The sequence below is a fragment of the Oryzias latipes genome, chromosome 1 (assembly GCF_053564925.1).
Source record: "Oryzias latipes strain Hd-rR chromosome 1, Olatipes_Hd-rR_3.1".
NCBI classification, from domain to species: Eukaryota; Metazoa; Chordata; class Actinopteri; order Beloniformes; family Adrianichthyidae; genus Oryzias; species Oryzias latipes.
In genome coordinates, this window is record NC_136237.1 from 14,529,154 (window position 1) to 14,550,781 (window position 21,628).

Here is a 21,628-nt window from a genome sequence, read left to right on the forward strand (position 1 = left end):
AAGTTTAAAAGCACTGAAGAAGCTAAATTAAGCAGTGTTAAAAATAAACAGCACTTTATGTCCTCATTCATAGACTGGCCACAAGAAAAGGCCACTCTGAAATCTTCAGTTTTGTTTTATTGAGGGGGTCAGGGGACTCAGACAACCAGTCAGTATCTGGTGTGACCACCATTTGCCTCATGAAGTGTGACACATCTCCTTCGCATAGGTTGTCTATTGTGGCCTGTGGAATATTGGTCCACTCTTCTTCAATGGCTGTGCGAAGTTGCTGGATATTGGCAGGAACTGGATAATAATAACAAAAGTGTTGCGTTTATATTTTTGTATCCGTGCAGTATACACCCTCCCCCGCAGATGTGTGAGTGTGGGAGGGTCACATGACTCTCTTTGTTTCTCTTTTTCCGCAGAAAATGCCCTAAAATGCGATAGATTGCTGACTTATATTTATCTTTTTTTATATAATATTTCTAGCAGCACATGTACCCTTTATTTTCATAACATCAATTCATTGTAGACATGCAGTTAATAGTTTGTTAGTTTCTTTCGCTTAACTTTTCCTCAAAATGATCTGAAAGCTTTTGATCTTTATTCATATCTGTGGGCTTCCATGGGGTCATGTGAGGTGAGTTTCTCTTTTTTCCTGTGGAAAATCTCATAAAATGAGATAGATTGAGGTTAAATATTTACTTTTGATAACATTTCTAGGGACCCATGTATTCTGTCATGACGTCCATTCAAACGTCATTTTTCAACACAAACCGATTGAGTTTAGAAGCACTGTTCGTAAATGATCATAATAAAAAAAGATGACATTTGGGTGACGAACTGAGGAGCTCTTTAAACTGGTTTTGTTATTGGTCCTTTGTTTATCGGGAGGGTTAAGTTCTAAAAATAAGTCCTGAGAGGAACAAGTGATTTTAAGGAAATACAGTTTCCATCATTAATGCAAACTTTTTGTTTTACAAATGCTTAAAGAAAAGAAACATAACAACATCAAATGTTTCTCAGAGGGAATTTATCATGTAGCTGAGGAAAGAGAGTGAGAGTGCAGTAAAACTACAAACTAGTTGGTGCATGAAATTGACGTTACATGCAGTTCGTGATAAAATTCATGACCCTGATTTTTTTAATTTTTCTGTCCTGTCTATGAGTTAACACTACACTAATGTCTCAATTACAATGTCAGTAGTCAGTAGTGATGCTTAGGAATATCTGAAAACAGAAAAATAAGAATGTAATAGGACAATGAAATGTCATAAGTTGGCATCCCGGTGGACGACTGTGGAGCTGAAGTGATGGAGAGATTGGTGGCTAAGGTGGTGGGAAGATGAAGATGACTGAAACAGTTGATAGCTGAAGTGCTGGAGTGCTGCTGGTTTTTCCAACCTTAATGGATCAAAACTAGAGTTCATTCAGATTTAAGAAGTTATTTTATCAAGCTACCATAAATAGTGAGTTACAAGAACAAACTGAGAAGAATGTAAAATGTATTAATAACAGTACCTGATATAAAGCCTTCATTTGGTCAAAGCACGTTTCTGCTTGATCAGGCAACTTAGGGCCACTTGGGGGGCACAACATGTGTGTGATAAGAGGCAGGAATTTTTGGCAGGTTTGGCAGCAAAAACCAGCTCAATGCAGTTTGGTTGCAGTTTTTCCATGTGAAAAATAATCATATTTATTTATTATATAGTCATCATAAAAATCTAGATCATCATACAACACTGTGATAAGATCAACAATTAGTTTATGACACAGAATCACAGTAATAAATACCAATACAGATACTTCATCACATGTGAGGCTTTCGCTTCCGGCTTAAAATCTTTGTAGCCCGCCTTACACTTGGACGTTTAGGTGGTGACAGTGATCCCAGCTTTGCAGTTGATGTAAGAAGTTGTCTTCGAGCCCTGTGTTGCACCTTGAATTGAAAATAGGAAAGGTAAAATATTACGTCTCCAGCTACCCATTCTGATAGGTTTTGGGGAAAATATTGCCATAATATCAAATGTCAATGGCTGTTCATTTTACAATTAAATTAAGGTGGCAATTAGTGAGGTCTAGTTTGCCACACAAGTCTAACTATGATTTATTATAATACTCTTATAATTTTTTTTTATTATTATTTATCTTTTCCATCCAGTCACTGCACATTGCTAAGCTTGACCCTGGCTCCAAGCTCATAGTTTTCCAATTCAAAGTCAGTGTCCGTGTCACGGCTGAACCAAGCTTCACATATGGCTATTAAACAAATCTCCCATATTCTGTAAATAGTCTTTGATGTCTCCAAAGTTGGTATAAATGCTTCTGCTGTTAAAGTAAAGCTTTCCTTCCGGGTTAACATAGTTTTTAAAGTCATCTATGCTGTAATATTTGCAGTCCATATTAGCAGTGGAAAAGAACTGATCTGGGTATATCTCGTCTTGCAGGTTGTTGTCATTATTACTAAATATTATAAGGTCGGTTTGGTCACTTTTCAGATCTCTCAGAAAGGTGTGGTTGCAGGTGACTGAAGAAGAAAATGTGTTGTTTTTAGAAGCCATTGATTGTAGAGTTTGTCTCCTTACCTCACAAGACCAGTATCTTCACTTATCTGCAGCATCGGGCCCTGTGTCACCTGGAGGCCTCTGGGAGCACTGTGAGAGTCATGTTTTTTGATTTCTCCAGTGCTTTCAACACAATTCAGCCATCACTGCTGAGGAGGAAGCTGGAGGTTGCAGGTGTGGACCAACTTTAGGTTAAGAACTTAACCCCGGTTCTCTGAAACATGAGTGAGGTATCTCACTATGGTCTCACTATGGGACACGCCCCCTGCGCTGTCCCCCAGAAGCTCTTTTTCATTACGCCAGTCTTGACTGGCAGACAGAAGGTGGCGTCTGCTCTCAGGAGGCGGGACTTCCTCCTGCTATAAGAGCCGGACGCCATCTTCTGGGGGACAGCGCAGGGGGCGTGTCCCATAGTGAGACCATAGTGAGATACCGAAACGGATGTTGAAAGAGAACATCTGGTTGCTTGGACCATCAACTACCTCACAGACAGGCCACAGTTTGTGAGGCACACGTGACTGTGTGTCTGATGTGGTGGTCTGCAGCACGGGGGCACCTCAAGGGACTGTGCTCTCCCCATTCCTATTTACCCTGTATACATCAGACTTCATCTACGACTCCCACCACTGTCATCTGCAGAAGTTCTCAGATGACAGTGCCATTGTGGGCTGTGTATCAGGGAGGGTCATCTCTGACTTTGTTGGCTGGTGTGAAGTTAACCACCTGCTGCTTAACACCAGCAAGACAAAGGAGCTGATCCTGGACTTCAGGAGGTCCTCACCATCACAGTCACCGGTGACCATCCAGGGTTCAGACATTGAGGTCGTGGACACATTTAAATATCTGGGTATTCACCTGAACAACAGACTGGACTGGTCCAATAACACAGATGCTCTGTACAGGAGGGGTCAGAGTCGCCTTCACCTGCTGAGGAGACTGAGGTCGTTTGGCATGTGCAGACAGCTGCTGAGGACCTTTTACAACACTGTGGTGGCCTCAGTGGTCCTTTATGGAGTTGTGTGCTGGGCGGGGGGCAGTGCAGGCAGAGACTTGAAGAGGCTTAAAAAACTGGTTAGGAAGGCCGGCCCTGTCCTGGTCATCAGATGGCCAGAGTTGAGTTTCAATGTGGTGATAATGACGTAATTAATTCTGTAGCTATGCTTTGGTCATTCATTTGTTTTTCAATTACATTATCCTATTGACAGTCTGCTCTTGTAGAGTCTGATCCTGTCTCACCTCTCAGAGTGCGTCCAGAGTTTTTTTGTGAACAATCTCCATAGCTCTAACCTCCTCCAGCACGAAATCAAGCAACTTCTTGATATCCTCAGATATCCAGAGACAAAAGTTTGTGATGACAGAAAGGAATTTTAGAACATCTTTTAATTCTTATGGCCTTTGCAGCTGTCTCCTCAAATTACCCCAACAGAGGGTGGCAGGCACTCTGCCATCCATATCCTCCCTGCACTCACCGTGCCTGAACAGGAAAGATGGAGAAGGAAATAATTGAAGTGTGTGGATGTAAAACCTTAAGTCTGGTTCTTTTAATTAACATTTAAAGCACAAATGGACAGAACTACATTGAGTCAAATCCGCTAGCTTTTTTTCCCCTAATTTAAACATTAACAATACTGTTTTCATTGCAGGTGCACTTTGGAGAGCACTTTGGTGGTCTGCTGCGGCAATACCAAATCCAGGTGCATGACTGTACACGGGTAAGTAAATGAATGTAAATACGTAAACACTCAGGAATTCCCTTTTTCTTTTGCTTATGTTCTGAGTTGTTCTTTCAAAAAATTGTAACAATGAATTCATCCTGGAAGTAAATAAGCTACTTTATTAGTAGTATAAATTCATTTTTCAGTCATTTAATTGACTTTTTGACTGTGTCAGTAATTATTCACTAAATACTGAGAGCTGCTACTTCATTTACTTTAGTTAAAGACGAATGTTCTGAAAATCTATTGGGAGAATTTTGACATGTTTTGGGAAGCAGAACTGCACGGATACATTTATGTGTCACAAGTCACCTTTCAGTGACACTTGAGACTGCTAATTGGCCAGTTTTTCAACAGGGTTGGATCCATGTGTTATGAACATGATTTTTACTGCTGTGGCTCACATGGTTCGAATGTCAGATGCAATGCTGTTACTCTTTGCGCTTTATTTCAAAACTTGAAAATATAATTTAGTTGGTTAATTATAAAGCTAACAAAAATGGAGTTTATCTCACATGGTTTAATGTCACATATTATAATCCTGACACTTTTTATAACCCCACATTACCATACATAATCTCCAGCAACCGCTTAGCTGTGTAGGATTTTCTGTTTTTTATTGAAACCAGAACTTGTGATTGTGATCTTCCTCAACCAAAACCACTGCTGTATTTAACAACCATAGTATGTATCGTTTACAAACACAATTATTTAAGGAATTAAAGTTGCCTAGTTTTGATGTCCAACTATCTTGAGTTTGATTAGGTTTGTCCTTGATAAGATCTGGTTTGTGGGTAAATCAATGTATTTTCATAAATTAAGGTAAACTGGTCTCGTGTATTTACCAACCCGGATAAAATACAGGGCTGTGTCATATGGCAGGCCTTTTTAACATTAAATCCCTAGTGACATTTGGAGGATGCACTAGTGAACTAGTAAGAAAATAATGTGCTCACTAGTTAACTAGTGGGCTTTTTGCACCGCACTTGTCACAAGAACAGGCAGACTGCTGGATCCAAATGAATCAGGTTTATTAGCTCAGCTAAAAGTCCACAAAGCTAAATCAGGGTCAGGCAGGCAGGAGTCGAATAACCACCAGTGCAGAGCTTAAGTATTCTGTGGTTCATTGAATGAATGACAGTCAGAATGTGGTATCCGGGAAGTGCGCGCTGGGGGTTACTGGGAGTTGTAGTGTGACTATAACTCTGGAGACAGCTCCTGCCGGGGAACAGAGGAGGGGGAGACAGAGCACTAACTTCTAACAGAACTAGTTAACTAGGGCATTTTTTTTCTCTCACGAGTTGAATACTAAGACTTACGTCCATCTCACTAGTCAACTAGTTAACATATTGCGTGTCACCAGTAAACTAGTATGATATTTTGGTCACAGTAGTTTAAATGTTTTACATTAAATATAAATTACAAAATGCTTTAGGAAGCATGACAGCAATACTATTCATATGTCTTCTTAAATGTGAAAAGCAGAAGTGATTTGATAACAATAACAATAAACTGGACCAAACCAAGTGCAATCACTGAGTGAACATTTATACTCTGACCCACCAGATACAACATTTTAAAGCAAATATTTTACAGATATTTGCATACCCTAAGCATTTATCTCAGATTTCCTTAGTCTTGATTTAACCAACACATTGGCACATTTATATGATTGGTTTTGCAAAGTAGATTGACTTTATGAAATAGTTACCATATGCATTTTACAAAATAACTTAAGTAATTAATTACATATACCCTATTTTTCTGACTATAATTTGCATCGGAATATAAATGGCAGATACAAAAAAAACCTGCATAGTAATAAAAAAGAAAAATCATATAAACGTCACACTAGAGTATAAATTGCACTTTCAGAGAGAAGAACAGACATTTTCTCTTAAAAAGAAAAAAATTGGTGGAGAGAAATTGTGACTTGAGTTTTGAGCAACCAAAAACTATGCAATCAGTTCATAATCTCAGCTCTCACTCTGAGTAGATGAATTGTGATTTCACCCAGAACAAATAGGTTGTCAGTCCACCTTGTGCAGCTTTTACAGCATCAACTCCTCTGGGAGGGCTGTCCACAAGGTTCAGGAGTGTGTTTACAGGAATTTCTGACCATTCTTCCACAAGCAGATTGGTTGGAGAAGAGAGAAGGGCTGGGTCTCAGTCTCCCCTCTAATTCATCTCTGTCATCCATGTCTTTATGGACCTTAATTTGTGCACTGGTGCAGTCATGTTGGAAGAGGAAGGGGCTAGCTCCAAACTTTACCCACAAGGTTGGGAGCATGGAACTGTGCAAAATGTTTTTATATCCTGAAGCATTCAGAGTTCCTTTCATTGGAACTGCCATTTTCCAGAATATGCCGCTTCTTTTGTCAGGAACTTTCGACCCTGCGGCTTATTCAATGATGCGTCTAATTTATGCTTTTATTTAACGGCTGCCAGGAGTGCTCTGGCAGTCTCGGAGGGGAGACTGCCTGCATAATTTTACATCCAGCAACAAGCGCGGTTGCTTTGCACACACACAAGCAGCCAAACAGCATGGACCTCACTTCAGCTCTTAGACACTTAAGTCATGGTGCAATAAAAGAAAGACCCATGCTTAGCCGCATCCCAAAATCCTTTCGTGCCATTAGACCCAACCTGCACGTGACCGCCACTACAATATGACGCAGCTTTCAAATTAAAAGCAATCGTTAAAAGCAGTGTGAAAAAATCCACCATCACCAACGGGTTTGGAAAAGCCGGTCTGCTGCGTGCAAGAAGTTTCCTTCACTGTTGTGGAAGGAAACTTCTGGCCGCGCCGAGCCGCGAGGACCGCGCGTGCTTATAAGTCACTGCTGCTCTCTTTTACTGGTATGTTTTTTCAACCAGCCCTGTTATTTCCACATTGCTGCCGTGTCACAGGCGGAAGGAGGGAAGACCTGCTCTCGCGTTCCGCTGCAGCACCATGCTCCTTCTTAACCCTTGTGCTATCTTAGATGACCCCACCCTTACATTGACGTGTTCTCCGCACCATGACAAAGGTGGATAAAGGTGGAAAGATTTCATGTAATCCATGGACACCAGTGAAGATCACAAATCATTGAAGAAAAAAGGTTCAGCGCACTGTCTAGTGGGTCTAGATGACCCAACTCTCAATGTTAAAGTGCCTAGGATAGCACAAGGGTTACACACACACGCGGTTTTAGCACATATACATCCTCAATCTACAACACAGTGTGTCGAACCGTGGGTTAGCCCCGCCTTAAACCCCTAAGACTCATGGGAAGTGGGGAATCTGGGTGTGAAGTTTCACACCATAACTGAGGGAGCTAGGAGTTGAAGTGAGGTCCATGCTGTTTGGCAGATGTGGGTATGTACAAATTAATAGGCTAAGTTACTTGTTACTCCTCCCTCTCTGAGACTACTGTGGTCTCTCAGTATTTGGGCCAAAATAGTCAGTGATATACCAATTAAATTGCCATAACACGCGGCTTGTATAAAAGTGCAGCTTTTATATGTAAAAAGTGGTTAATCCTCCTTAGATTGAGTGGGTGCGGCTTGTAGTCAGGTGCCCTCTATGGCCCGGAAATTACGGTAATCTGAAGTCCAAGACCTGAAAAACAACCCCACACCATAATTTGTCCTCCACCAAATTTCACACTTGGCACAATTCAGTCGGAAAATGTGCCTTTCTCCTGGCAACTTCCAAATGCAGACTCATCCATAAGATTGTCAGATTTAGAAGCGTGGTTGATCACTCCAGAAAACGCATCTCTACCGCCTCTAGAGTGTGGAATATTTAGGAGCAAAGAAAATTCATTACTGGAGTTGTCGCACAGGTGGCATCATATGACAGTTCCACACTGAGCTCCTAAGAGCTTCCCATTCTTTCAACTACCCCTGGCTGCAGCCTGCAGAATGGCTCAACATAGTGGAATGCTGAAACGCTGAGGAATGTGAACACGCTGTGGAATGTTAACCCCGCCCACGTTGAGCCCGTCTGCTGTGGAATGTTAACTCCGCCCACGTTGAGCCCGTCTGCTGTGAAATGTTAACTCCGCCCACGTTGAGCCCGTCTGCTGTGAAATGTTAACTTCTTATGCCTTTTACAAGTTTCCATGTGCATGTATTAGGAGTTAATAAATTTGGTCTGGCCTCACAGACCTGAAGAAAGTACATGTGGCCGACTTTTATCCTTGGACGCACTTAAAATACGTGCGGGCAATGGAGCGATGTGCATCATTTCTGCATGCATTACGAGCGGCCAACGTGAATTTCCACCAGTTTGTGTGTTTGAACGTACGTAAATAAATGCAATTAACCGCCTTTATAATATGTACAATCGTGTTTTAAGAATTTTCTTTAGGAAAATGGTCCCTTTTATATATGGCTACAGGAGAAAAGGGCAGACTGAGCAAAGCTCCTGAATGTAACATTAGTTATATTCTACAGTCTCTTGGAAATGAAGTTTAACTGTACCTGTCATTTATTGATCAATGGTTTATTGTTATTTGTAAAATTATATCACAATTTAAAATATATAATTTATCACACCTAGGTTCCACAGATATTGTTTAATAACTGTTGTGTATTTATGCTCAGTCTCACACAACTCAAGGAGTGTATAGTCTCAGGTGGGTTAAACATGGAAAGTAAAACCCCTGACCTCATGCTAGACGTGCATGTGTGGGTTTTCTCCGGACCTTCCTCCCAGCGTCCAAAAACATGCTTAAGAAGGGGTGGGCAATTCCAGGCCTCAAGGGCCGGTGTGTCTGCATGATTTCCAGATAGTCTTGCCCTACTCACGACTGATTACCTGGTTCAGGCGTGTCCAGCCAATCAGGTATGTTGGAAAACATGCAGGAATGCAGCCCTCAGTGCCCACCTCTGCTCTAAAGTGTCCATAGGTGTGATGTAAGAATATATGGGTGTGTGATTGTGGTCCTGCGACAGGCTGGCGAGCTGTCCAGGATGTCCCCTGCCTTCACCAGCAAGTGACAGGGATGGGCTGCAGCAGCCCCGTGACCCCAAAAGGAATGAAACAGAATAGAAGATGAATTAATGTAATGCTACAGTCATATAGCATTATACATATACAAATATAGACCAAAAAAAGTAGAAAAAACAAAAACAGCAGACACTGAGATTTACTGTTCCTCAAAACATACATACAACTTTAATTTTTGATTATCCATAACTTCTGTGCAAAATGCTTCACAGTCGCTGAAAAACTGAAATGAAAAAAACAAAAGCTCCCTCAGTTCCAGCAATCTCTCGTCATCTTCGCTCATGAGGGAGCAGTTTTGGAGCTCTTTAAGAATCTCCTTCTGTTCTCCTTCATCCACAGAACATCAGGCAGGAAACATCTTCCTTTAAAGGACTGCAACTGGCACCATTTGGCTGCCTCAATGATGCCCTGTAGGAAGGCATCTTCTTCCTGCGTAGAAAAAAAAAGTCATTCTTAGAGTAGATACTGGAGATGGCAACAAATGTTGAGTTCTGAAGTATCCATGCATTCCTTCCTGTCCCACTGCTGGTTGTCATGTCACATTCCCCTACAAAGAGAATAGAATGAAAATGACAAGATTAGACTAAAAAAAAGATACTGGACATCCCATTTCCTAAACTTTTATAATAAATACAATATTATACTATTTTTGAAGGGGCATCTCAGGTCACCTAAATAATCTATCATAGACTGAAAGCATGCAGAGAAAAACTATACGTGTATGTGTACAACAGCTCTAGCTTCAATAGTACCTTCTGAGATGGATTCAGAATGCATCTTTTTTAGTGAAGCATCTTCATCCTGAAAGTGCCAGAGGAATTAACAACAGCCTCAAAGAAGAGTTTCAATGTGTGCCTCAATAATTAAATGAGCTCTTCTCACCTGGAGTTTCTGCTCCTCCCGACGCCTTTTTCTGGCCTGCATTCTTTCTTCTTCAGACCTTGGTGAATCAATGAAAATGAATGTTCACCATCAAAATGTTAATAGAAGGTCAATCCACAGAGTTTTCAGTAAAATATGTATTAAAAAATTAAGGATTTTAAAAAGTGTGATCATATAAAGAGCACTTACGGTATTGGAAAGTTCGTTATGAGGTGAAGACTCCACCATCTTCTACTTTGCTGCATGTTTTCCTTTGAAGAAATAAATACAGAGTAGGTCAGTTTGTTCTTCAACCCAAAAGTGTCTTGAATTCACTTGACACAAACTGACCAGAATTTACACACACCTCATTTAGTCCCCGTGACAATGTACAGAGCGTACTGAAAGTCAAAAAGTACATGTTAATATATAGAATACATGTGACATTTCTGAATGTTATCTTTATATACCATGGGCACAAATACGTTTTTAGTCCTTAATTTTTTGTTTTCACTTTTTAATGAACACACAGCAGCCAGTCAGAATAGAGTTTTCACCCAGCGCATGGTATAATTCATGTTACAAAATCATGTTAAAAGCCAGGGCAGTACATATACATAGTCCCACACCAAAGTTTTTAGGGATTAGGGTGGGAATTCTAACACAGCCTACATGTACCTTTGTGTTTCCCGGTGAAGGGGTTCCCATGTCATGTGGAGGGCCACAGCAGGCTCTGCATCCTTCTTGTTTCAGCAAAATGGTCAATGGAAAACGTTGTTTAGTTTTTTCGGCGTTGGTTTGTCATCGTCGACTAAATCTGTAACGTGTCTCTATATAAAGACAGAAATAATAACAAAGTTTTACAGATTGTAAGACACAAATAACTTGACAGAAACTTCCAGAGGAGAACCGCGGCACAAGCTAAACTAGCTTTGTGTAATTAAGCTGAACCACGTAATTAGAACGGCAGGAAAAAAAGCACAATACATTTGAAAATACGAAATAACAGCCTCATCTGCAGTGTAACGGAATAATTGTGTTGGAAAAGCGAGCAATAATCACAATAAAAGTTTTCTTTTCATTAACTTACCGTATTTTTTTGATGCGTTCCTCCATTTAGAAAATGTGGAAACAAAGAAGAACTGCACTGACTTCGTCTTCTTCTTCTTGTAGTTAAATGGCGGGAGGCAACAACGACGAAGTGCATTACCGCCACCTACGATGTTGGAGTATGGGTCGGAGTGGGGACTACCTCACAAAAAATAAAAAAATAAAAACAAAAAAAACACCTATATTCTCCTTCATAATCTGTTCTGCTCAAAAAACCTATAATTCCGGCATTTAAATCTTCCTCCCCTCCCAAGAACTTCTTCAAACATAGCCGTTCACCCTCTGGCAACCGTACTCTATTCTCCAGCTGTCGTCTTTCTTCCCCATACAATTCACAATAACACAAAATGTGCTCCACGGATTCTTCCCCTTTCCTGCAATCACAACTTCACTGAGGAAGGGGGATCAAATGCACGGGCTAAACGTGGGCGGGGTTAACATTCCACAGTGTGTTCACACTCCTCAGCGTTCCAGCATTCCACTATGTTGAGCAATTCTGCAGGCTGAAGGCTCCATTCTTTTGCAAATATTTTTTAAGACAGTCTGCATGCCTGATTACTTGATTGTATACACCTGTGGCCAGGAAAAGTGATTGACCACCCGATTCTGATAATGTGTGAGCGAATACGCGAATAAAGTGTGCGAACAATTATTCAGAAAACCATAGCACAACGAGCATGCTATCAAAGGCTGAATGGAGACAGTATGAACATGCTGATATGAACGTAGCCTGCAATGCAAAAGCCTATGGAGCAGTCCAAATGCTGTTTTGAGATAAATTATACATTATTAACTAAATAGTCAACTGGTTCTAGGTAAAGTTTACCATAAAAAGTGTTTCAACAGTCTCAACACTGACCCATTGACCACAGTCAATTACTGGTTTTGCTCTCGAAGTTTGAAAGCTTTTCATCAGTTAGGTCCTGCAGCATTAAAGGCTAATGACTTAGAAATGTCAGTCATAGACAGAGTCAGTGTTATTGAACTGCTATTCACACTGACTGTGTGACTGTAAGATATGGAGGTTTGCTATGAGCACAAAAAGACAGGCTAAGGATACCCTGCTGTGCCTTGCTTCATGGCAAGAAACTTGAGTAATTGTCTGAGCCAAATGTTAAAAAAAGCTGGAAATACAGCTAGAAAATGAAAGGAACTATGATGAACAAAATAAAGGACCTGTATAAGAAAAATCAAAAGAGCAGAGTGGGAACATACATAAGTCAGAAAGGACTCTGAGAGTGTGTGTGGAATGAGGCATGAAGAATTGAAAGTACGATAAGAATTGGACTCAGAATTACCATTCTTGCTCTACTACTTTTTTATTAACATTCTTTCTAATCCAAAGTTTTTCATAACATTTCTGATGTAGCACAAGTTTTTCAAGTTATAAACTGACCTACCGAGATGCCGAGATGCCTCGGTAAAAGGTGGCCACATATTGAATTTGCAAAACGTTTGAATTGACAGATTCTCCCAAGCCAGCATTCAGTGATATAGAGGTGTGACACCCTGACATGTTCCCTCCTGATTTGAGAGAGTAGTTTCCATAGAAATGTAGACGGGCCAATCACAACATGAGGTCTTCTGGTTCCAACATGGCGAAGGTTGTGGAAAATGGCTACTGAATTGACATCATTTGTTTGGAACCGGAGGCAAAGCATTTTCTATGGGTGATGTCACACGCGGGCCTTCCAGTTATCTTTTTATGCAGTCAATGACATGGAGCAAAAGGAAGAGTGAGAGGAAAATAAATAAAGAACAGAAGGGAGGGAAAAATAAAGGAATGGCAGTGAAACTGATTGAAGATTTTATACTAAGCTATAAAAATTGGTAAACTTTATCATTTTACTGTGTTCTCCTAAATAGTCAGCCAGAGTCAGCTTACATATTGGGGTTACATCTATCTGCAGCAGGAAAAATAAACAAATATAAATTATACCATATAACATGTCCACTTAATTTTATTTCAAACTACATTTGTTGTCAATTCCAGTGCAAGACATACTAATGATATGTAGTCTGCTGGCAAAGCTGATCCTGGCTGGTCTCTACATAAAATCCATGAAATTAACACAGCTTCCTGACACTGCATTCTGTGGTGGAAGCTACCATGTATTAGGATAACATGTTGGTATCACATGAAGTAGTGAATTTCCGTCCCAACCATTAAAAACTCATGCTAACCAAACATATACCTGTCAAAGAATTACCTGCGTTGTTACCAGGGCAACAGCCGCACTTAGAATATGCTGATTACTTTGGGTCATTTGACCGAAATGTAATTTTGTCGAGTTTTACACTGTGCTGTTTAAGTATTTTTTTGGCGCTCAACTCCTTCTACAATTTTTCAGCTTATATAGCCATTCAACTATTAAAATGTCTAGCTTTGGTCCTCGTGGTCCTTCAAATCCTCAAAATTATTAAGATATTCCAGGATTAGATGGATTGTGTGTCCAGTCAACTGTATCTGGTTGGAGGTGCATTGACATGACACGTGAGCTTTGGTGCACAATTTCACTGGTTTGAGACCCGAAGCTGGTCTTTTTCACAAAAATATCTTCTTTGTTATTGTGCTGTTTTCACTTTATTTATGCTCAACTTTGATCATTTATTTATGTATTTATTGTGCCAATCATTACCCTTTAACTTTCATTTTAATTCAATAATATCGCATTCAACTCAGCATTTTCTTCTGGAAATGCAGCTACCACTAGTTGGTTGAATGCTAACCTATTGTTTTCCTATTTCTCTTTATTAATTTTTTTATTATAGTATCTTCTACAATTATTTAATGCTTAACTCCTACAACTTTTCCTCTGTCCTCCACTTGTTACCTATATTAATGGCACCTGTTTGAACTAGTTATCTATATAAAAGACACAATGTAACAAGCTCTACCATCAGTAACACACAACGCCAAAATAGAACTTGTGGTATTAACTCTACTTGTCGTGTTTGGAGAAGAAAGAATGCTGAGTTGCATCCAAAGAACACCATACTGGAAACCATGGGGGTGAAAACATCATCCTTTGGGGCTGCTTTTCAGCAAAGGGACCAGGACAACTGATCCGTGTAAAGGAAAGAGTGAATGGGACCATGTATCTTCAAATTTTGAATAAAAACCTCCCTCCATCAGTATGGGGATTGAATATGAAACATGTCTGGGTCTTTCAGCATGACAACAATCATAAATACACTGGCCGGGTAATAGATACTTTTTTGCCCAACTGGAGGAGTAATTAATAATTGCGGTTTGTGAACAGACGAAATTAAATGACACCAAGTCTTTAATATATTGGGATAGAGCTGTCAAATAAAAAGCCTGGAACCAAGAATCAAAAGATTTGCACAGCTTTGACATATCGCACAAGCCTCTTCTAACTGGAGGTGACAGACATCCACTAGTTAACAGTAGCAAAAGAAAAAAAAGAAAGAAGAAGAAGCCCCTCCCTGTTTGTCCAGTTTAAACGCAATGGGCAAAATGTGCATTCAAAAATGCGCCTTACATGCCCATGTGTGTCTGTAGCTTTACAATTATGTTGGGTCTGCTGTAACAAGTCTAGTATAAATTGACTACAGATTGTTCAATACAAGGCAGCACAACTTTAAAAAAGATCCTCTGGAACCACCCATATTCCCCTATTTTTTATCACTTCAATGGTTATCAGTCAAAGTTATTTGTATCATGGCTAGGTTAACTAGGTATACTTGTAAATTTCACTGAAGGCATGAAGAGATGTGTAATTCACTTTAAAGATACTTTTTGTTTTAAAATATTGAATTTCAGGGCTTTCATGTTTTTTAGCATTAATCTTTCTTCCTTCACTTCCTTGCTGTTTGTGGTATTTGCTGCTGTCTTTAAAAACCTTACCATGAGATTCAGTTTTGTCTTAGCTGACAAAACATACAACAATGTGGGAAGGATACAGTAATGTAGTCAGGAAAATGAAAAATGGCTTTATAAAAAATACAGTCGGGAGAAGAAGAAGAAAGATGGAAGGAAACTTGACAAGTCCTGCATTCTATGCATCAGTAACCTGAGGAGATTGCAGTCATTAGCCTTTTACATTATCCGTCAACCACACTGCTGATTTACTAATGACAGTTTTATTACTGAAAAAAGGGGAAAAAAGATGAGGGGTTGCTGTCAGGATATTTTGATAACACAAGAGATGGATGTAGAAGCCTCGAGGAAGGATATTACTTGGCTGGCACAGCCCATGAACTGCACTCATGAGGGTTATTTAAAAAATGTCTCACTATAATTGCAAGGGTTCCATTATTTCTATTTTTCCATTATTTTTCTTTTTTTTTCTTATGTTGCTCTGAAATGTAAAAAAAAGAAGCCTCCCAAACTTTGTTTTTTTATTTTGTTTTCAAAAGTCATTCTGAATTGTCTTCACGTTAATTTCTTTAGCTAGAAGCTGTAGGAAACTGAGAGTTTAGGAACCTGTGAAACCCCACTGTAATTTATTTATACAATAACCAAATTTTAAGATTCCGGATCTGTGAAGGTCATGCAACTAATGTGCCACAATTGAGAACAAATTATGCTTTAGAAACACTAATTTGTATCTGTGAATTTTTTTGAGCATATGTAAAATAAAGCTACATCAAAACATTTCTAAAAGTTGCAAACAAAATCACATAGAAAAGCATAATTCTGTTATTTATGAGTACAGACAAATTTAATCCTACATGAATGTGACCTAAAAATCTTTTCTAAACTCAAAACATATTTATAAGTGTAGAAATTTCTTTTTTACCTAAGGATGAATGTTTTCAGGTGCAAAAAACAACTTCTGTGAACATCATTTTGAATATATACTTGAAGCTGGAGGAAAATCCAAGTATTTTTTGCACAACAGAGAAACTACCACTGTATAGCACACTATGCTGCAAAAAAATCCAAGCAGCCTTATGTTGTGCTTTGGTTGTTGTAAAACTTGAAAATGTCGCCTCATGGGCAACAACTGTAAAAACACCTTTTTCAGCTACTAGCTTTGTGCTTTGTTTCAAATTTAAATCTGATGACGAGCCATGTTTACAACACTTCTTGTGGACCCCCTTTTCCCCTGGGTGTCCTCCTCCTGGGCGGGTATGGCTTGCCTCTGCCTTGCTCTTTCCTGGACCAACTGTAGGCCGGGTGGGTGGCTACCTGAAGCGTGGGGCGGGTCTCCCTTGGGGGGGTCCTGGCTCTTACCTGGGATTGGGGTGGGGGATGCCCAGAACTCCTGGGTGGTGGTGAGGTGCTCGTTTGGGGCTGTGGGTGCTTTTCTGGGGCGGAGCCCCGCGTTGGGCCCTCCCGGCGCGGTGGGGGGGGGCTACTCTTCTGGGTGGGCTGGTGCTTGCACTTTCTGTCCCCCCATGCCTCCCTGCTCTCTGGATTTGGGGGCCCCCGTGGCAATCCTGCTGGCCCTGGCCTGGGTGGCGGATGTGATCGCCCGGGGGGCGGTTGTTCTCTATCTGCTACAGTGCAGGTGTTGGGGGGGTTCTAGCTGCCGCTGCTCTCGTGGCCTTAGTGTGGGGATGACTGGGCACTCTCCCTCCTTCTTTTTACATTCCTACATCCATTTTAGAAGAACAAACACTTACTTCAGCACAGGTGTTAGCTCACTTTTGTATAACTTTGCGTGATTGAATGAAATATTTCACACTAGTTTGGTTTGAATGCATAAGTATGTGTGTGAACATTATTTATATTGTGTACATGTTGACATGTGAACATTTTTTGAGCCAACAGGTATGTTAATAACATCTGAGTGTGTGTGTGGACAGGCCCCGCCCTTATAGACTTGAATTACATCTGAACCAAACTGTAATGATTATAACCATCCAGCAACTTGTTGCTTTATGCTGCTTCATGGTTTTACCCCCCCCCTCCCCCTTCCATAATCACCCTCCTATTCCCCCCTCTCTAACATTTCTCTCTTTTTATCTCTCCTTTCCTTTTCCGTCCAGTCCAACACAAAAAAATTTCAAATATGATTCAAATGAATAAAGTTTGGCCTCGATTACAAAAGGGGTTTATTCAGACATACTTCTAGTTTGTCAGAAGATTCATAACCCCCTGTTGTTAAAGTAAAATATGTCCAACACAGAAACACAAGAGGCCTTCAGCTCTCATCTGTTTTCCCAGTTGTTGTTAAAAAAAAAAAAAAATAGTCCCCAGCAGACGACCACTCCGGCCCACTGGGGTGTTTATTGAGGCCTAGATCACCCTGCGTGCCTCCGTGGTTGTGGCCTGATGGACCCGAACTCAATGAGGCAGCTGTGTTTTCCTGTAGCACGCAATTCTCGAGTGCTGGCCATGGAGCCAGCAGCGCTTAAGAAATGCCATGGTCCCCCCATTGCACAGTTTAAAGCAGAGCATGAAAAACGATAGTCGCTGCTTTCTGCTTTTGTAATAAAACGCCTCATCTGTTAATACTAAAGTATCTGCTCACATGCATTTGTGTACTCTTACTGTGTAGTTGTTGAATTAACAGTACATAGCCATTTTTATGTACTAATAGGTCATAATACTATGTTTATTTTATATATATATATATATATATATATATATATATATATATATATATATATATATATATATATATATATATATATATATATATATATATACATATAGGTAGATCTTTGAGACATTGCAAAAGCAAGGAGGGGCTTCTTCTTTTTCTTTTTCATGAAGTGGTGCAAATCTCGTAAATCTTCCTCCAGGCATTTTTTTTCACAGCTCTAGTCCGATATATGAAAGTCTTGATATATCATATAATTCCAGCTAGGTACAACCCACAATTAATAATTTCTCCTCTATGACCAATTTTCAAAGGGTAGACACATCCATGAATGAAAAGAGACAATCAAATCCGAGTCCCTGATTGGTCAAAGTTTTACCTGGCTTAACTTTCAATGCGCTCTCAATGGCCACATGTCTTAGACACAGAGCCCCAAAACGTTCATAGCGGTCCTGTTCATATGCATAGCTACGTCTGAACGCAAAGGCCGGAAATGTGCATTCTTACATCAACTTTTCATTGGACGCAGTTGCTTCAGCGCATGTTGCTGAGGACTGTATGAACGTAGCTTTACAATCAACCACTTTTTTAGATATTTTTATCTTCACAGGGAAACTTCCTTCAAGCACAATTGACAAAGGACAGAAATGTTTCCCAATGAGTACGTGTAAATCAACTAACCCTGCAGCTGTACCACCACTATACTCCACTCAGTTTATGATGCTTTGAGTTTTTGTGACATACTGAGTCCTCATAACAAATTGGAAAATCAAAACAAGCCAAATTTCTGAGGAAAAACAACTGCTGCAAAATACCTCCCAAAAAATACAGGGTAGAACTTAAAGTTTGAACTTTGTGTAATGCTGTAATTAAGATTAAATGTAAAAAAAAAAATCAACAAAAATACAATGGATTTTCTGCAGTTTTAAAATATTAGAAAAAAATCCTCCAAATGGAATATTTGAATGAAAAATGTACTTCTAAAAAATGTAATTTTCAGTTTAAGGGATTTTATTTCTTTTTCTTTGATAACTTTCTTCTATGTCTGTCTAGCGTTCACAGATACTTTCTGCAGAATTGCAATTGTTCCCTTAGGCAAAAGCTTAGTGTTCCATGCCCCACAAAATCCCCTATATGGTAAAAAGTAGCTACTTTCTCTGGTATAACAGCCTGTTTGTAGCAGTTTGAAGTTACTTGTTCGCTTACAAAGAAACTTCAGCTACACGCCTAACTGGATTAGACTAGAGAGTTCCCTTACAACACTGCTGCAAGGTAGCAGAAATACTCACACTGGTTCTCCGCTCTCATGGCACAAGCGCTTGTGTGTGCTTTTGTTGAAGTTTAAATAAACATGTCAAACAGAAACCTTCTGGTTGCATCTAAATTTTCCACCCATTGAGAGATTTGTTGCGTGATGATGCAATGTAATGATAGTTTACTTACCTTTTGCAGGTATATCACAGTTTTTTTCATAGATTGGCCAGGGGTCCGACCTTTATCCAGGGGCAACTTATTTTTGTTATTTAAACATAAATAGGCTCATATATTTGTTATTGTCCCACTAGCAACTGTTTGTCCACCGTCATTTAGATGCAGCTCCTGCAGTATAAGGTATCGCCGTAGCAAAGAAATATATATATATTGATGCTTTCGTAGAGCTCTTTAAGATAAATAAATGTAATCTTTCAACATCATCTGTATCTTCAAGATATACAGTCAAATCCACCATATAGTGATGAGGCTAAAAACTTCAGACAGTAGCTTCTCCACACGCAACTTAATGCATTGAGCATTAAATTTGGCGTGCGTCAAAAGAAGCAGTGGACATGAATTTAACGCATGAATCGTGTGAATGCAGCATTATGCCGGGCTTGGCAGATTTGTTCATCGTTGTTGGACTTTCATGTTAAAAGTGCGACTTATACTCCAGAGCAACTTATCTATTTATATATATATATATTTTCTTCTTTAGTATGCTTCTTTTGGCTCCTGCAACCTATACCCCAGAGCTACCTATACTCCAGAAAATCACAAAAAGAAAAGAACAGATTTTCATGTTTATGCTCAATAGTCAAGAGTTTTCTCTTTATAGTTTTTATTGTTGTGGAGTGTGCACATCTCTCATAAGCCACAACATACCAGCAGTGGAGGTTCTGCACTAACTTATTCCCCGGCTAAGTGACCCCTGGGTGGGTCTTCGTAAAACGAATCAAAGCGACTTTATTTTATTTTAAAAGTTGTTATTGTGAAAATCGTTTTTAGGTCTTAGAAAACATTAAATACTAAATCATAGAATTCGTCACTGGGATCACTCTAAAATATTTGGCATTTTCCTAATTTTGTGGATCACTAACAGTAAAAATCCTCCAATAAATTTCAGGACATTCATACACAAATGATTTATTGTTTATTTATGATCTCAAAAAACACAGCTGTTTTACTGCCTGCATTACCTGCTGTACTGCTGTCAAATAGGTAACTAACACCAACTAAATGATAGGCAGACATAAAAAATACATTTTATATTAAAATAAAGACACGTAATAAAAACCGCTACTGCACACCAGACTGTGTGTGTGAGAGATTGTCTGCTTGAGGAAGCATGCGATTACACTTCATCATCATCATCCTGGTCTTCAGAAATCCTGAGAACTGTCCTTTGAGTGTACCTGAGATAGGGACAGGTATAAATATAAGTTTAAGTTAAAGTTCAATCTTTTTATTTATTTTTTTAAACTTGACTGTATGAAAAATAAAGCTTGTAAAAATACAGTATTCAGATTACTGATGAACTTATATATCAATTATATGCTAATAAGAAATTTACAAATGTTTAATAAGTATGAATATTTAAACTTATTTTAAGCAGTAAAGAGGAAACTTTGAAACACATTTCCACCATTTCCAAAGATGTTGGATTATGTACTGTCGAGCTTTCACACGATAAAGTTACACATATACAACTGCAATAACACAATCACAAACTGCTCGCACATTCTCAGCACACAAGAAAATATTGGCAGTGCACGCACACAATGAATTTACATACTACTCACACATATTTACATCAAAAACAAAGTTAGAAACTCAACTTCATTAGAGATGTGGCATTCACGAACAAACCGAACGGTTTATTAACATGAACGATCAAAATGGACTTGCGGTTTGGCTGGGAACTATTCTTTATTTACTTTCCTAAACCTGTCATGGCGTCGTGGACGCGGCAGACCCAGAAGCTGTAACCCGGAAGTAACTCTCGGACAGGATTAGCTTGAAGGTGGTTTATTTTCTTAGAGGAGAATAAACAGTTTCAAGGTGCGTGGAGTAATCCTCGGGTGAAGGTCTGACGTCACCGGAGATGTGGACGACGAGAACTGGTGGAGTATTTCCCACGAGCGAGGTGATCCGTGGATCCAGCGACGTGGACGTCGAGGACGGCAAAACCAACTTGAGGAAGGCGTGGGCGCCGAGGACGGCGAAACCAACTTGAGGAAGGACGTGAGCGCTGAGGACAGCGAGACCAGGGTGAAGAGAAGCTCTGGATGAAGGAACCAGCGTGACCAATGGTAAGTGGACCTGAGGGTGAGCACAAGAGTCGTGAGCAAAAACAACTTAGCTTGGTTAGCGAAGTTTAAAAGGCCAGACGTATGCACCGGAGTGAGTATAACAAACTGGCGCTGGATACTGAAGAGAAGAACCCTTATGAAGGCAGGCAGGAGATGAGGAGATGCAGGACAGCTGGTTCCAATCAGCAGAGCAGGAGCAGGTGAGCTGGGAGGGGGAGGTGGCTGACACAGGCACCGTGACAAAACCTTCCTTCCATGGGTTTCACATGTGCATATAAATGCTCAAATAAGCTCATCCTTCTTATTTCAGATCCAA

At 39.9% G+C, this 21,628-nt stretch overlaps 1 protein-coding gene and 1 long non-coding RNA gene across 5 annotated transcripts in view; one reads left to right on the forward strand and one right to left on the reverse strand.

Annotated features, from left to right (window-relative positions):
• The window catches only part of LOC101160457 (protein phosphatase 1 regulatory subunit 29), a 450,803-nt gene that overhangs the window by 257,276 nt on the left and 171,899 nt on the right, over positions 1–21,628 (forward strand). For all 4 annotated transcript variants that reach the window (XR_013653967.1, XR_013653962.1, XR_013653972.1 and 1 more), the window contains one exon: positions 4,190–4,258. The gene's annotated coding sequence lies outside the window, so the exon portion shown is untranslated. The remainder of the gene's footprint in view (positions 1–4,189; positions 4,259–21,628) is intronic.
• On the reverse strand, positions 18,272–21,559 carry LOC110013462 (uncharacterized). Its single transcript, XR_002288593.3, has 2 exons — positions 21,400–21,559; positions 18,272–21,322 (listed from the first exon to the last, which is right to left on the reverse strand). It is a non-coding gene; the product is annotated as an uncharacterized LOC110013462 (long non-coding RNA).